This window comes from Dermacentor andersoni, chromosome 7 (genome assembly GCF_023375885.2).
Source record: "Dermacentor andersoni chromosome 7, qqDerAnde1_hic_scaffold, whole genome shotgun sequence".
Classification (NCBI taxonomy): Eukaryota; Metazoa; Arthropoda; class Arachnida; order Ixodida; family Ixodidae; genus Dermacentor; species Dermacentor andersoni.
The window spans coordinates 140,983,627-141,000,028 of NC_092820.1; positions in this window are offsets into that span (position 1 = coordinate 140,983,627).

Below are 16,402 nucleotides of genomic sequence, written 5' to 3' on the forward strand. Positions count from 1 at the left end.
AAAGTCAACAGGACGTGAGTTCTTTTACTTTGCTTGTCAGGTGATGAAGTTCGTTCCTTCTTCCCTTTATTATTTCTCTCGACACCGGCAAAATTTTTCCTTTATTTCTGGGGAACGACAGCACCTAAAGCGATAGGCAAGGTTGCTTCTAGTATCTCTGACACCTGCACGCTTCAACGCGCACCGTTCCTGCACGAACGCAAACATCCGGAGCTCCCCATGAAAGGCTGACTTTTTGGCCAGGCAACGAAAATCTCACATCCACCCTACACGCGTAGGGAAGAGGTGCCGAAGGAAAAAGAAAGCGCAAAAACTATCGCGGAGGATTCAGTGCAAAAAAGCAAAAGAGACGCGAAATACGCGCTGCTGAGACTGAAGATATGCCGAAACAGAAGAGCAAACATGGCGTCATCCCCAGTGTGCGCGAGTTGAGCGTTGGCGACGGCTGCGCAAAGGGGGACGCGATACGCAGGGGTGACAAGACTAGTTTGCTTTTCTTTAGATTCGTATGTATACTAGCGCCCTCTAGTTGCCCCTTTCTTTTCGTTCTGCAACCTTTTTTTCTTCCTCGCGTTGAACCTAATGCTCCTCGCCTCACCATAGCTTTTTTAGGTCTGCCCACTCCGTGTCAATACGACGTGCGCAGGCAGCCAAGCGAGCGAATGAAGCGCCACCTTCATCATCTATGATTGTGTGTTCTGCTGCACGCTCGCGTTGCTCGTGTTGAATTTTGTGCTTGACGTTTCTGTCGCTAGAGGGTGCCACGCACCACTTGCCACTCCGGTGCCCCCCCCCACCCCTCACGCTCCCAAACCACCGCAGCGGTTACGCCTGTTCGCATCGAAGGGCAAGCGTTTGTCGCGCTGCTTCTTGTTGGTCGTGTACTCCTTTTGTGTTGTCGCTTCCGCTTCCGTTCTTTTGGCCCTGTTCCTTCCAGACATTGCACGCTTACTGTTTCTCTTTCTGCCCCCTAACCCAAACCCTCACTCATTGGCTCGATGATCTTGTTGTTCAGCGCTCATCGCCTCTAACGGAGGACGTCGATTTTTGTTTCGTACTCGTGGTTTCGGATGCCTGCCCTCAAAAGCAGCAGAGCCCTCTGTCGGTTGAGGCACGCGGCGCTATCTCGAACTTTACGCTCCATGGGGCACACGGTTGTGGCCGCTTTATCCCCTTTCTTTTTCTTTTTTTTTTTATTCAGCACTCTCGCTTTCCGAGCTGCCTTTTGTTTCCGTTTGCCGTGAGAGGCTTTGGGCAGCAAGTCGAGACGACAAGAGCGGGGTGCCTCATATGGCCGCAACTTGCGGCTGGCGCATTGTTCAGAGGGAACTCTCCACCAGGGCCCTTTCTTTTGTTTTTCAAAGCCCCGTTTCCCCGCCGACTTTTTTCAACTTCTGTACCTTGCTCAATGTGCGTTGTTAGACTTCCACAGCAATAATAACGACTATGTAGAGGCATTTTGCAAGTAGCTGGCTATTTAGCATTGCTTGGCATTGCTTTGCTTAGCGAGAAATCATTGCGTTAGGCTGGCTATACTGTACGTCGGTGGGGGGGGGGGGGGGGGGGAGTTCTTTTTTGGAGTTAATGCTTGAGTGCATGTGTCCGTGTATGCTGGTGTGCTTTTTTTGTACTCTAATTTGTTTTACCATAATTCTGTGTGAGACGGCGACGATTGTATGTCGGCGTAGGCGTGACATCGATGACGAGAGCATGATGTAGACGATGACAGCGGCGTCTTGACCCGACATGGCGACGAAAACACTACGGCTGCACGACAGCGCCATGACAGCTGCCAATCCAAAGCGAAACACGTATTATACCACGGAATCGTTCTGAGAAGCTAGGAATGCTTCGCATTGAAAACCCCTCGACATACGTAACGTGAAATAGCCATTGCGCAATCGCCTATCAGGCCCTATAACACTCGACACCAAGCGCTTCTCTAGAGGCCATAGAGTACAGTTTATTTACCTGCAATAAATTTCGCGAGTAATGAATTGTACATTCAACGAGAATACAAAATTTCGCACTTTCACCCGAAGGGTGAAGTACAGGAAGCGATAGCGAGGCTTCGACATGCGATTCAAGTGCTCGGACGGCCGCTCTAACAAAAAGTGTGCAGGAACTAACGACGATGTTGTCAACGTCAGAATAGCGGGACTTTCTATATATAGAAGTAGCTGCCGCTCTGGGCAGCAGCACATGCTGGTCTTCGTGTCTGTCTGTCTGTCTGTCTGTCTGTCTGTCTGTCTGTCTGTCTGTCTGTCTGTCTGTCTGTCTGTCTGTCTGTCTGTCCGTCCGTCCGTCCGTCCGTCCGTCCGTCCGTCCGTCCGTCCGTCCGTCCGTCCGTCCGTCCGTCCGTCCGGCTTCTATGGCAATCCAAGGTTTCAGAAACAAACATTGAGGATTCATCAGCCCCCTGTGATCAAGGACGAGGTGAGATCAAGCGATACGAAAGTCTACATTAAATTCATTATGCGCTTCTCTTGCGTCTTGGGACTTTCCTTACGCTGAAAAAAATATTTGGACATAAACGTTCCTTCATCTGTCCCTTCTAGTGAAGCAGGCCAAGAGTGGCAGAAATTTCTGCGTATCTGGCATCAATTGGGCAGGTTGGACGCCACCATCTATTGGCTTAACGTTTCTCTATTATCCGGATAACTGAAGTATGTGGGATACCTTTACGGTTACTGCTGCTTCGTTCTAATTACACAGTAATGCCGCATTTTGTGGTTCGCATCGTTCAAATTGCCCCGTATACAGTTACTCACCGTCGGCCCATAAAGCGGTCAAGGCACTTTTGTGCTTCTTGAGGTCGACGGGCTTGTGCGAACGTCTGTGAGTATAATGCAGTTTCTATTAGAGCACACGCGTCAGCGAACTCATCGCTGTTTTCATTCTTTCCTTCCCTCCTCTCTCTCCCTGTCATCTTTGTTTTCCCCTTTCCCGTTCCCGCGGTGTAGGGTAGCCAACCGGACGTTATTCTGGTTAACCTCCCTGCCTTCCGTTTTTCTCTCCCCTCCCTTGCCAATTAAACAAAAATGCGACGACACCGCAACTGGCGTTCATGGCGGCCATGACGTCACCGGGTCGCTTCCGGCGCCGGCAGTACGTCAAAGCTCGGCGAGATTGCCCGTCGAAGCCTCTCCGGCGCGTCCCCACTTCTGCCCTGCCGGTAGCTTAAAACAATAACAACCGACCCTCGGACACACTTGCGTCATTGCTCCGGCGAAGTTTCGGCCTCGCTTCCCAACGAGAACCGCGTCGAAGGAGCCGCGTCGTAATGGCGGCCGGTAAGAAGCGAGCGAAAGCGAGGAGAGGAGGCCCATCATAAATATTTCTTTACGACGCGTATTCGCGAGCGAGCTGACCGGCGACGAAAAGCCACGGACCGGCGGCGCAATCCCAAGCGGCTTGCCGAGCCGTGGCTCGAGCACACAGCGCGCGACGCCAACGTCCGGCGCGCGATATTTACGAGCCCTGACCCCATTAGCCACGGAGACCACCGCTGGAGCGGCCGCGGAGCTACCGTCTGCTGCCCCCGGTTCGTTGTTTTACAGGCCGCTTACTCCTTCCTTATATACGGTTCTTTTCGTTTTCTTCTCTTTTTTGCTTCTTTCTGGCTTTCTTTCATTGTTTTATGAGGCTGGACACTCGGTCGTTTGCCCCGTACAGCATGCAGGCTGCCCCTCGAGGATGGAGCAGAACATAGAAAAAAAAAAAAGACAGCTGGTTCGAGGGAGGGGGAGAGGGATATGATCAAGAGCATGCGAGAATGTTGACTTGTCCTCTGGCGGCACCATTTGTATAGGGTGGTAAATAAAAAAAAAAAAAAACGTTCATGGCCGAGGTGTGGTTTCGCCCTGGCGTGGAGGACCGAATTAAACATTGAGGCCTACACAGTTTTACCGATGCGCATGACCGTCGCTGCTGCAATCGGAGTTCCGGTTCAATTGAAGCAGACAGAAGGCCCCCACAAATGTTTGATTTATATAAGATAATCATTTCAGCTGGTCTACGAAATTTTCTTTAGTCAACGCAACGACAGCATCAGGTGAGAGATGTCAAAGTGTTGATGACGCTAATGATGGAACCTCCACAACAGGTCGTGGAGTCTGCATGCGGCGACAGCTTGAATAACATAAACCTAAGTGCTCCCCGCAGTGTTCTGCTGTCGTTTCTATTACGAATTTGCTAATTAAATACAAGGCTTTAGCATTATAACACACGCCATCCAAGTTTATCATCCCTACTAATGGTATGTCTACTCGGCCGCTGAAAAGTTTGAGTGGCTACATCTTCCCATTTGTTTGTGGCGTTTGTTTAAAGATCAACTGAAACTGTTCCTGCACCTGCTGGAGTTCCAAATCGGTAAGTATGGTACTTCAGCATTTTACCACACATTTTAAGGTTCCTAAGAGCGCCTACCGAAACTCTACTTGATAGGCGAGAAGATGTAATGCGTTGCGTTTTCTAGTTTACAACTGACGATTGTTTGATAGTTGCCTGAGATTGCTGGGCTGCCGCCACGCCTACGGCCATTGTCCGGGTCTTATTGTTTAGTAGTTTTGCATTACCAACTACTTCACTGTGAAGAAAAGGGGCACTGATGACTTCTTCTGGTTGCTGCTGACAACATACAACAGGTGGCGTTCAAAACCCGACGTCCGTGACGTGTTTTCGGCTTCCAAAATCGCTGTCGCCATATTCAACCAGCAAAGCCATAGCCTTTAAGATCCGCGTTTTAAATCGACAGAGCGCCACCTTGTGCTTATAAAAACATGCTTTAAGTCGGGGCCAACTCCTATTTCTCTATTGAAGCATGTATAAGACGCACAAATTGTTTCATAAGTCAACCGCACGACCAATTTTAATATATATTCAATAGAAAAATAAATTTCCGCAACATTAGAAAGCTCATTAGAATTGCCCGAATTCAATGAGCTAAAAGGAATTTAAGCACGAAATTCACAAATTCGTAACTCTGAGCTACAGATAGACGCCGCGATTTTGTAAACGGCATCAGAGCATCTGAAGCAAGCTAATTTGGTATGTAAATTCAGAGCTTCAGTGAAATTGGTACATTGTTTATGCGGGCTTTGCGAGAGTCCTACTCACAAATGAATGCTATATATTACAGCGGTACATATTACACGAATTTGTTTTCCATTTTACATTCATTATTAGGTGTAGCTTGCACAATTGTGATGTCCTTTCTTTTTGTTGGTGATTTAGAGAGTTTTAAATCTGACACTTCAGTCGTTTTTGTTTTTTGTTACATTTTTCTAAGAATGTTTGTAAAAAATTCGTGGCCTAAATATAAAATCTGCTTGCTTCACTTGCTCGATCTTAAATTATTCTAAACGCAACAAGCCGCATCAAAACAGGTACAGTAGCTGCAGAAAAAAAAAATCAACGATTTTTCTATTCCCGTGTATATTTGCTTAGGAGATTCCGATCGAAAGGTAAATTCTTAATCATCGTACCTGAGAATTAGACCGCTAGCGAGGCCCCCAAAACCACCACTTTTCATTCGGAAAGGCAGTCAGAACTGTTGCGGCGCCTGCCGTTTCAAAAGTATGTGACGGCTAGGCGGCAAGTGGAGAGCTAAAGCCCCTGAAACTTTCAGGATGGATGGATGCATGGATAGGGGGATGGATGTTATGAGCGTCCCCTTTGCAACGGGGCAGTGGGGTGTGCCACCAAGCTCTTGCTATCATGCTGCCTAATGTCCTATCTAGGTTAAAAAAAAGGTAAAAAGAAAAAAAAACACGATGAACTCCCACAACCAATTTTCCTATTTTCCTATTGTGAACGTTCCTTTGTACGTCTCCGTTTTCTGTCGTTTCTCTACTTTTCTTCCACCAATCTTCCAATCGCCTCTTACTAATCTCCACTGCGGACGTGTTTACTTTTCCCCTGCTCTCGCTGAACCCAAGGGCTTCGTGGAGGCCAGTGGTGCCTAAATCGACCGCTGGGCAGATGTCCTCACATACTTATAAAACATGCTCCATCGTTTCCCTAGCTCTAACGCAGCAAGCGCAGCTTTAGGGGGAGTTTAGTGAGCGCCGTGAGCTAGCGACGACTGGTGGATTTTTTTGACACTACAGTCTCTCCGTTTCCTTGTTGTGCTCACAGGTGGCAGAAGGATATACGCGATCGGAAGCCGCGCGGGAAAGCTTCGTTCAATGAAAAGCTCCATTAGGTCATCCGAATCCATGATTGATGAACATTGATCCATGAACATTGATCATCCGAATCGACTGTCGTGCGATCCGCAGAATGAAATAGTATTGCTGCAGAACAAGCAGCCGCGGGTCACTTATGTTGTTATGGCGGTGAGCTGCTGAGCTCGACGTTGAGGGTTCGACCCCCGGGCCGAGGGTGGCCGCACTTCGACGAGCTCGATATGGAAAAACGACCGTGTGCTTAGTTAGAGTCATGTGCACTTAGACGAACCCCAGGTGGTTAGTTCTTAATCCGGAGTATCCCACCACGGCGCGTGCCTCGTAATCATATTCTGGTTCTTGAAGGTGCAGCACTATTTAATTTAACTTTGGTTTTTCTTCCCGGAAAGACAGCGGAGCTAAATGGAAGGAAATGTGTACGCATATTAAAAATTCGGAAGCCGTGGTTATATAGCAGTCACAGCTTTTTTTTTCATGGTTACCCACTTTGCTTTAGTTTCGGGGCGGCACTCTTTACACATTCCTGGTATATTTTAGAGCAAGGTGTAATGTATCAATTAATTTACCTATTGATGTCATAACTTAGATTAGTTTGAGCTGTAGTAGTAAAGTACCCTTCCACAATGCAGGGTTGCCAGGTGTCTCCAAGTAGACAAAGTCTACTGGAGAGTTGAGGGTTCGTGAGGGGGCGGCTGGCGATGACCGACCCCGTCAGTGCCAGGAGTCAGGTGCAGCGTTGTTGCCGGGCTAAGACAGATATCAATAAAGTCAGACGTATTGTCAAAGGTTACGGCTTTCAGAAGAAATAGAACCACGACGCCAAAGAAATTGCCTTTACGTTTATGTGAATACAACGTGGGAAGAAAAATGCACGTGAACACGATAAATCCTGTTCTTCAGCAAAAAAACTAAACTAGTTTGAATGAAAGTTAACGCCCCCAAAATGAGAACTCACATGACATTTTCGACCTCATTTTTTTTTTTTGCGTTAAACCTTTGTAAGACTAACAAAAATCTAAAGAAAGAAAGAGCTATGGACTGGCTGTGTGAACGTTTATTCCACCAAGGACGGGTGGTCAGTCCATCGCGTACCTCTTGCGGTTCCATGCAAGATGCTTCAGCACCTGATATCGGAGTGTCCCGCTTACACTGCGCAGCGTACGTTGCTAGTGAGGGACTATCATCTCCTCGGCCTGCGGTGTTCGACACTCGACGAATGATTGTACACCGGTGGTTGTGCGTCTCAACGCGATCAGGCGCATCGCGCGCCTCTTACTTTTCCAAAAGAAACCAACTTTATTCACGTTTGTAGACTATTTATGTTTTGTGTTGACGAGCCTCAAGCACAATTTCTTCTGTTTCGACGTCCTTTAGTCGCACGACCTGCAGTGACCGGTCCTACTGTGTGTGACATGTGTGTGTTCTGCTTTATTCTTATAGATTTGTCAATCTTGCTCTTTTTTTTTCCTCTTTCCTACCCTCCTTCCTGTCTTCCCTTTCCTTGCTCCTCTCTCTCTCTCTCCTCCTTTCTGAAGAGTAGGCACGCGTTGGGCCCCTTCCGGTGGCAGTTGCCAGCCTGCTCCTCGCTTTCCCTTTGTTGTCAAATGTACGCATGTTTTCAAAACAAACACTAATACTACTACTAACAAAAATAATTCCAGATTTAAGAGTTCCCTAAATATTCAATATGATCGGTGGTGGGCAAATCGCACCCCTAGTGACGGTTACCTCCATGTAGGAGAGGCCAATCTCGAAGGTCATGCTTTTGAGCACTGCAAACGCCGGAAGCCATTGCAGGAGCAGTAACGCGTCCTTGCCGCCATGCCTTTGGACGCGATTTATACTTGTTTCTATGAGCCAAGTTCTGTCTACGTACATGCAGGGTGGATGCGTCATGACGTGCGGCTCGCTGCATTCTAGTGATCGCTGCGGTGGCCGCACGAAAGCGTAACCGGAAGACATGCAACGTAACCAAACGAAACGTCATCGTATCATATTCTACGCTGTCATCCTACCTAACCTAATGGCTGCAAGACGTCACCAAATTTTGATCGGCATCACGAGGATGTCGATGATGCTCGGAATCATTTCAAGACCAGCTTTAGTATCATAATAAATGTATTATATGAGCTTCGCAATCTTCATACTTACGGTCATCCTTTTAGGGCGAGAAGCGTGTGCTAGAGCTTCTACAACTTCAAAAAAGATGTGTCAGTGCTGATTCAATAAACGCTTGGTAAATGGTACCGACAGATAGGAGGAAATGTTTGAGTTAGCATCTGAGTTTTCAGAAAACGTTCTAAAAAACCAACAGTTTTCTAAAAAAAAAAAAAAAAAACCGAAGCACCATATGTGCAGCTATACAACTCCACCTTCATGGCGAATATCGCAATACTGCTAAGGGAAACATTTAGCTCGGGATGTCTTATCTAAACCCACGGGAATTAATAAATCGTTTGTCTACGCAACCACTGCGCTGATTTTCGACGAGATGTGTCGGATTTAAAGCGAATTGTTAAAATCGTTATCAATTCTTCAAAACTGCAAAATCTAAACAAAGATATTTCTGTCAATAGACAACTGCAGGAATCAGCAATAAAAAGGTATGTCACAATTTTGGAAACGGCCCCTAATGAAGGTGAAAACACGTTGGCGGGCTAGTTGGTTAGAATCCATGATAGAGTGTACAAGTGCGAGTGAACGAGGACGTAGAAAGAAACAGATACACAGAGACAGCGCTTCACTTTCAACTGTACATTTTATTTTCGCACGCATCGATAAATATATATCGTACGAGCGGAAACAAACGTGACAGCAAAAAAAGAACATTCAGTGGTGCATGTCGATGAAACATACACGTGTGCAAGGCATGGTGAAAACATTTACTACAATGGTTACAAAGATAAACCGAAGAATCGTATCTCCTTTACAGATAGCGACACTGATGGCTTGCTCACGCACCTTTCCTCTAATTTTGCAATTTCGTAGGTAGGCCGACAATCTCCCTTGCATCCTGCTATGAGCCCTATACAGAATGGAAGTGCTTTCAAACATGGGTTTGCAGGAACAATCTCGGCAATGAATACCCAAATGACCCTAGATTACCCTAGTGACTATATGTCGATGCTCTTTTAATCCCTCATTGATGCATCTGCCAGTTTGACCAACGTACGTTCTTTCGCACGAAAGTGGAATGGCATAGACAACGTGTGAGTGCAGATTACAAATTGTTTGTGATGCTGAGTAGAACGTGCGTGCCTTTTGTTATCTGTATTAACCTGTTTGCATAGGTTCTGTAGACGCTCAAGGGCAGAGAAAACCATGTCCACCCCCGATTCTGTCGGTCGGTCAGTCGGTCGGTTACTTTTTCTGCTTTGGGTATCGCTGCCACTGCGGCGTACCATTGTGTGCCTCTGATATTTCAAGCTATAAACTGCACACGTGATGAACCACTGCCATATTCAAAGCAATAGTCGATGTTTTGGGACGGCTGAGGCGGCGCGTGTCGACGTCACAAATGTGATTTAATAAGCTGCAACTCAATACAATGGTTTAATAAAATGAAGCATGTTGTTTGGGCGAAGGCGAACTTGACATGTAGAGTTACCCCAACAATGGTTGTCAAAACGTCATGCGGAAAAAAAAATCAACCCAACTACAAAAACTGCTTCGCTGCGGACGAGAGCCGTCGCATCGTCGTTGCTCCTGCTTCTTGGACAATAAAATTTCAAACTGTGTTTTGTCTTTTTCCCCACTGGATAACGAGCCCTTTCCCGTCTTCACCAAGATCAGGTAATTTGAGTTTGTTTGCAAGGTCGTTCGTTTCCGCAAGGGGCACATCGACTAACGGGTATTCGGTATCCACCAAACCAAAAGCACTAGTTGATACCAGGGTGAGCACTAATTTCTTTTAAAAAACGTGGCTATAGTGGCTATAGCTATCAGGCGTTCGAGCTTTGCTAAATTCTGATTTCGGATCGCGAATCATCAAACGTACATGGTATGCCTTCCATAATGAAAGGGCACTTCAGGCCCATCGCTGACTTCTGCACGAGTTCGACATTATCTCGTGAAGGTGCACAGCAACAGCCGCAGTGTATTTACAATTTCCCCCAACAGCGGCACGGCATTCGCTCGAAATCTCGAGTTCTTAGGCAGCTGGAGACAAGAGCCCGATGTGGATGCTGCTGCAGGTAAGTTCTATAACACATTTCTGCCTGGTCACTGCGTTGATTACAGTTTGAGGAACGCATTATCCCGGTGATTTTGCAACCGCCACCTCCCGGACTTCGTAGATGTGGCCTCCTGTAAACATGATCTCTCCCTCGAGGTTAGCGCAGCGAAAGAACACGTCCAAGCTCCCGGTTCTACGAATCCTGTCGTTATGATCACGGGCACACTGTCTGCTGCCATAGAGCAGGGCGCCAACCTTGCGCGGCAATCTTTTGAAATTTTGAACTTGCCGGCGGAATCTCTCTTTCCGCAAACAATCGCCTCCGAGATCGCGCGCTGCCCGATCTCGGAGGAAACGCCATCGCAAATGTCAACGCGGTCGTGTGGTGGCGCTCTTTAATTACACACGGTTGCGTCATTTTGGACAATGTGCATCGTGCCTGTAGACTAACGGTGAGTCAGGAACGTGCGGCTACCACGCTGGCACGTTGCAACGATCGCGATAAACGCGCCTTCTAAGAAATGAGCGTACCTGTAGAAGCATATCGGGTCAAGATGCGCACCGAGCGGTTATCAGGGCGCATCGTTTAAAACTTATTACGAACAAAACATACTGGACCTAGCCTATACTTAAAGCCCCTTAAACTTCGTAAAGTAGTGCCACGCTTTGAAGAATGCCGCCTCCTCTTCGCGCGCTCCCGCTGAGGGCGACGCCGCATCGCTATTGGCCTAATAGCATCACGTGGGCCCTCGCGCAGCGCATCAGCGCCACTTTTGCTCGAGAAGCATCTACGGAGTGGCGAGGAGCGCATGTTGGCGCCGTTGCTACGCTTGAGCAGGGTAGGCGGCGCCACGGTCGAGGAGGGAACGTGAAAGAGAGGAGAAACGAGGAGTAGTGAAGGCGGAGGAGGAGAGTGTCCCTACTTTGCGAAGTTTAAGGGGCTTTAGCCTATACTCGGTCGAATTTGTTTTCGTTGGGCCGTCGGTAGTGTGTCAATAGGTAGGAGTAACTGAGTATACCGGAAGGGGTATGGTGACCATTTTTTTGGCGAATCCTCCAGAATGTGTATGTGCCGCAGTCGCACAAGGGGTGGTATCGAATGCTTAAATATAATTAAATACGGGTCACGCTTCTCCTTACAATCGCCTTTCGTCCCCACTCATCCTTCGACAAGCACCATATATCCCCATCTTCCTCGTGACATGTCTGCGTAGAGGCCTCACAATATGCATCCGCGCACTTTCGTGTTCGAATTTGGGCACAACTCGTGAACGACACACGGTGCGAATATAAAAATATTACTCAGGAGTAAGATTGTCACCTGTGCGGGGCGCAACCTTAACCTTTGCGTGAGATTACGCGTTGCATAGTATAAAAATAAACGCCACTATACTTATCTCAGTTAGCCGTATATCATACTGTGCATCACTTCGCTAATGTATCTGCTCCTCTAGATTCTACCATGCGCGCACCCAATATGGATGAGCATATATATATATATATATATATATATATATATATATATATATATATATATATATATATATATATATATATATATATATATATATATATATACATACATATATATATATGTTATCTCGTCGATCCTGTCATCGAATTGAAATCTCTTCACATCTTACCACAACTAAGTGTATCCAGCCAGTCTTGATTCTGGATGACCTACTTCATTTCTTCTCTTCTTCCTCTCTTTCTATCAGCTATTTGTGCAAATTTCTATCGCCGCGGTAATGTAAAACGCCTGTTACATTGTTATTCTTCTGCGGGAAGGTACAATACAATAGCAGAATAGCCTCTCTTCAAGCTCATGAGTTCTACACATGACAGGTCGATGTTGAGGATGATAATTCCTATTGTCTTTCCCTTCGGAACCAGGCGGCAGCAAATAGGCACCTTGTTTGCTTCAACTAATCAAGCTTTACTACATCTATTGCAGTCTCGCACTCTGCTCATCTCTCTTTCAGTTTTTATCTAACCAATAAAACCTCTTTCTCTACATTGTACAGTTACTTATGCCTGTAACGACCCCGAGGTTTTTAGTATATTCGATGCCTTCTTCTTCTTTCCCTAATACTCTCAATGCCTCTTGCTTATATCGACCATCCACCAGTTACTGCTTCCATCCGCTTTGAATCTCAGCTGGAAAGGGGACATTCCTACGTTTCTTGCTGGGTGAATACCATGGCATTTCATTACAATGTGCAGATTCACCTGTGGACTTTTTACGCAGCAGGTACATGATTGATCCGGTTGTCAATATTTACCCGGGTATTTCTCCTATCCCCATATAGCGTGCTCTGGCTTCAAATAGAAAAGCATTTGCCAGCTTCATGCAGCATAGCCAGCGCCGCCTGGCTGCAAGGCGTAAATTACGTACATTGCATGGTGTACTCAAGGAAGGGGGTGGGGCGTGACTTGCCTGATTACCATGAAAGCGAAAAAATCGTCATCCACTCGAATGTAGCAGAAATCTACAAAAGAAACCCGTACGGGTTTTCTCTGTAGCTTGCTAAGATGGTAGAGCGACCGCCCCGGGAAGACGTTGGTTCCGAGCTCGAATCCCGGACCAGGACGAATTTTCCCTCAGCTGCGAAGCATTCTTCCTGAGAAACCCGCATGGGTTTCCTTTGTAGGTTCCTTTCATGATGCTTCCTCCACTCTGCGGCGTTCCGCATAACCGATTTGCCTTACCTGAGTACCAACGACGGCAGACGAATTGGAATAATTCCCCATGCCCCAACAGACAGACCACGTCCGCGTCCGGGACTCGAACGAAGAAACCCCCTTGCTCCCCGACAAGCACTCAGCACCGGGTCGGGAACTCAGGGTTCGCATACCTATCGCCATAAGTGTGGTTACGCAAACGGAGAGTTGGCGCTTCACTGTCTTCCTTTCTTCTGTCCCTTTCAAGAAATGTATTTTGCGCCACAAAGTATACCTAGGAAATCAAAGCACCAACTTGCCCAAGAAGTCCTTTTGCAAACGGAGAGTACCAATGCTTACAAACAAGTGACTATCAATACCAATCGCTGTCTCGAAAGGTTCACCGGGAAATGTCCCTTTTTTTTACCCTTCGTACAAGAAACAATAATTTTCGAGGCCACTCTCTTCGCAAGATAGAATGTGCTTTGATGCATTGATGGCTCGAAGAACTGAATGAACTGATGAGATACGCCCTTTAATTTGCATGGAGCCTCACATAAAGAGAACTAGTTCCTGGGTCCAGTAGGTAGATTCTTGGTAAAGGCATCGTAGCACCAATAAAACAGACACATGAAAGATGAAACCGGACAGTGGTAGTAGCGCCCGTGGTGTCTATACTGTTTGTAATGTATGTCGTGTTCGCGCTACGACGGCTTTGGCTTGTATGTGACCGCATAAAAAAAGATATTTATTAACCTAGCACTATGACTTTGTTTTTGGAAAGCTTGTTTGGGCATAAATTTCAGTTGAACGCTCCATTCTCGCAACCTCCATGCTGATGACGCTAACAAATGGCTCTGAATCGTATTTAAGGAGATGTTTCCAACCAACGAAAATGTTCACTTGTGCTACTTCAGTTCCAAATTATAGAAATATTGTTGCTGTTTTTGCCGCGGAGGAGCTGTTTCTCCTTTTCCTTTTCTTTTTCCCTTTTTTTTACGATCCGCAACGATAGGGCGCCTCGATATCCTCCGTGTCCACGCCAGGCGCTCGGAGCGACGGCTGCTGTTATGAAAAGGAAAAAGAGCTCCTGCATGGCAAAACAGTGGCGGGCGAGGAGGGCATCGAAACACCCCGCGCAGCAACAGCAGCAATAGACTGGTGCGATAGCTGGTGGATTTCTTTTCAAGCGCAATCGCTCTGCTTCTTTTATACGATCCGAGGTGGCAGCACCATACCAACTGGAAATGGGCAGAAGGCATTCATCAAAAACTCACCAATTTCATTAGCTTCGGCGGCCGCATCAGCCGCATGGTAGAGTGAGCGGGTTGCGTTGCATCTGCTTCATTTTGTTTGCAGAGCGCAAGGTGCCCGATAGAATAATTTACCGCCTGCAGCTCACAACGCTAGTTGTGAAAACATTGCTGCACAGAAACAAATCATTGTCAATTGGAAGTAGAACTGAAACTAGACCTGGATGGCAGAAAAATCCCTAATGAGCTCAGAAACAACGGCAGCGTAAAACACTGCACTAAAGACAATGTGTTACTGAAAACTTTCACAGAAACGTCTCTTTCCTTCCCACTAACGATATCATCGCCTGAATTCTGAAACATATCCTTGTGCAAAATACGTGGAACAGTTTTACTAACCTGATTCCTTCCAGATTCTTTGGTGTTTTTTTTTTTTTTTGACTTCAACTAATTTAAATGAATATCAGGACCCATTCCACCCTGTGAAGGTGGATGACCAGCCAAGCTGTTTAGCGCACAACACAGAGGTGACAGAGAAATTTGAACGAAGGTACGAACTCATTTGCCGTGATTTTTATATACATTCTCGTGGACGACGGGACCGCCGCTCCGAGGATCCGGAGGAAACTAGACGCGCGTGACGTTTCGACGGGACCGCCACCACGGGAGAGTGGAAGAGGAGGAAAGGACATACGCAAGTGCTTGGAACGCCGACAAAGAGAGGGCGGTGGGAACGTAGAGATATAGTAAGACATAGCCAACGTGGGTGAAAGTGTTGTATCTGTTCTTATCAGCATAACATTGCCGCAGAGAGCTTTCCACTTACCAGTTACGGGCATTCCCGTGAGGTACCCTTCCAAGCGCCTCATCGCTAAAGGCAGCCGCTAAGCACCACTCATCGCATCCCCATTTATAAGAGCGCAAGCAACGCCTCACGCATGGCGAGACAGCACGTGTCTACTTGGCACGCACATACGGCCGCGCCCGAGTTCCCCGTCCAATGAGAAGTCACGGCATGGCTCCTGGTCTTCGGGCCGCGTGAAAGTGTGTACGGTGTAGAGACGTGGTTCACTGTTGAACAGGCTCCTGTTAACTCTTCTTGTGAATTGCGTAGAAGTACTTTAGCCTTGAGTTTCCGGGTGCAAGTTCGCTACAATAGACCAGGAGCACCATTTGAAGTGTTGTAGCGTTGCGCTATCTTTGTGGGGAAGGCAGAACTATTAACAGCAGAGCATGGCCTCAGAGATCGAGAAGCGACGCGCGCCGCCCGATCTCGAAAGCCGTTAGTTGAGCACGATGTGTTCGATATTGTGCTCCCTTTTCGCCATATGCCCTGTAGAGCATATGCCCTGCAAGCCACAATTCAATCTAGTAATTTTAGTTAAAGAAACTCAGTGCTACGTGCCGCGTACACAGGCGACATCTGACGGACAACAAGGTAAGTAGCTGATCTTACTTATGCCTTGTGTCCATAGGTGGCAGCAGTATACCGCGATGGGAGCCACGCAGATTTCGATTCGCACACCGGTTCACACGTTTGTTCAGAATCACACGTGATATAAGGAAGATGAGATAGGTCTGCGACAGGCAAGAGCATTTTCCCTCCCTATCTTCGGCATCTTCGGCAACGTCACAAAAGCCCACAGCGTGGTGTCGGAATCGCTGATCGGTAGGTGCGCACAGCTGCCTGCCTGATGACAGAAGGAATTCATGATAAGTTGACAGAAATGGGCATTGGCGAGGAAGGCTATGGCAACATACAGAGCGACCGTAAAAGCATCATATTGAAAATGGGATATGTAGTTGGAAAAGAGAGAAAAGACTGAAGTGGCCTGTCCAAATTTGAAGGCTGAAGGAAGGAACGAAAGAAACTTTATTTTTCAAAAAGTAGGCGAGCGCGGTTGGGCCCTCAGTCCAGGACTGCACTGGCGCGAGCGGCTAGCTGGGCTTGGTCCAGGAGAGCCACTTGGCTCTCCTTTCCCTCGTCTGCAAGCCATGCCTACCACTACCTATTTGACATATGTGGATGTGCAGTTATGCATGGGCTAGTAGTATGTGAAGGCCTTTCCAGGCACTCCTATGTGATGTGTTGTATTGAAGGCTGAACAAATAAAGAATATAGC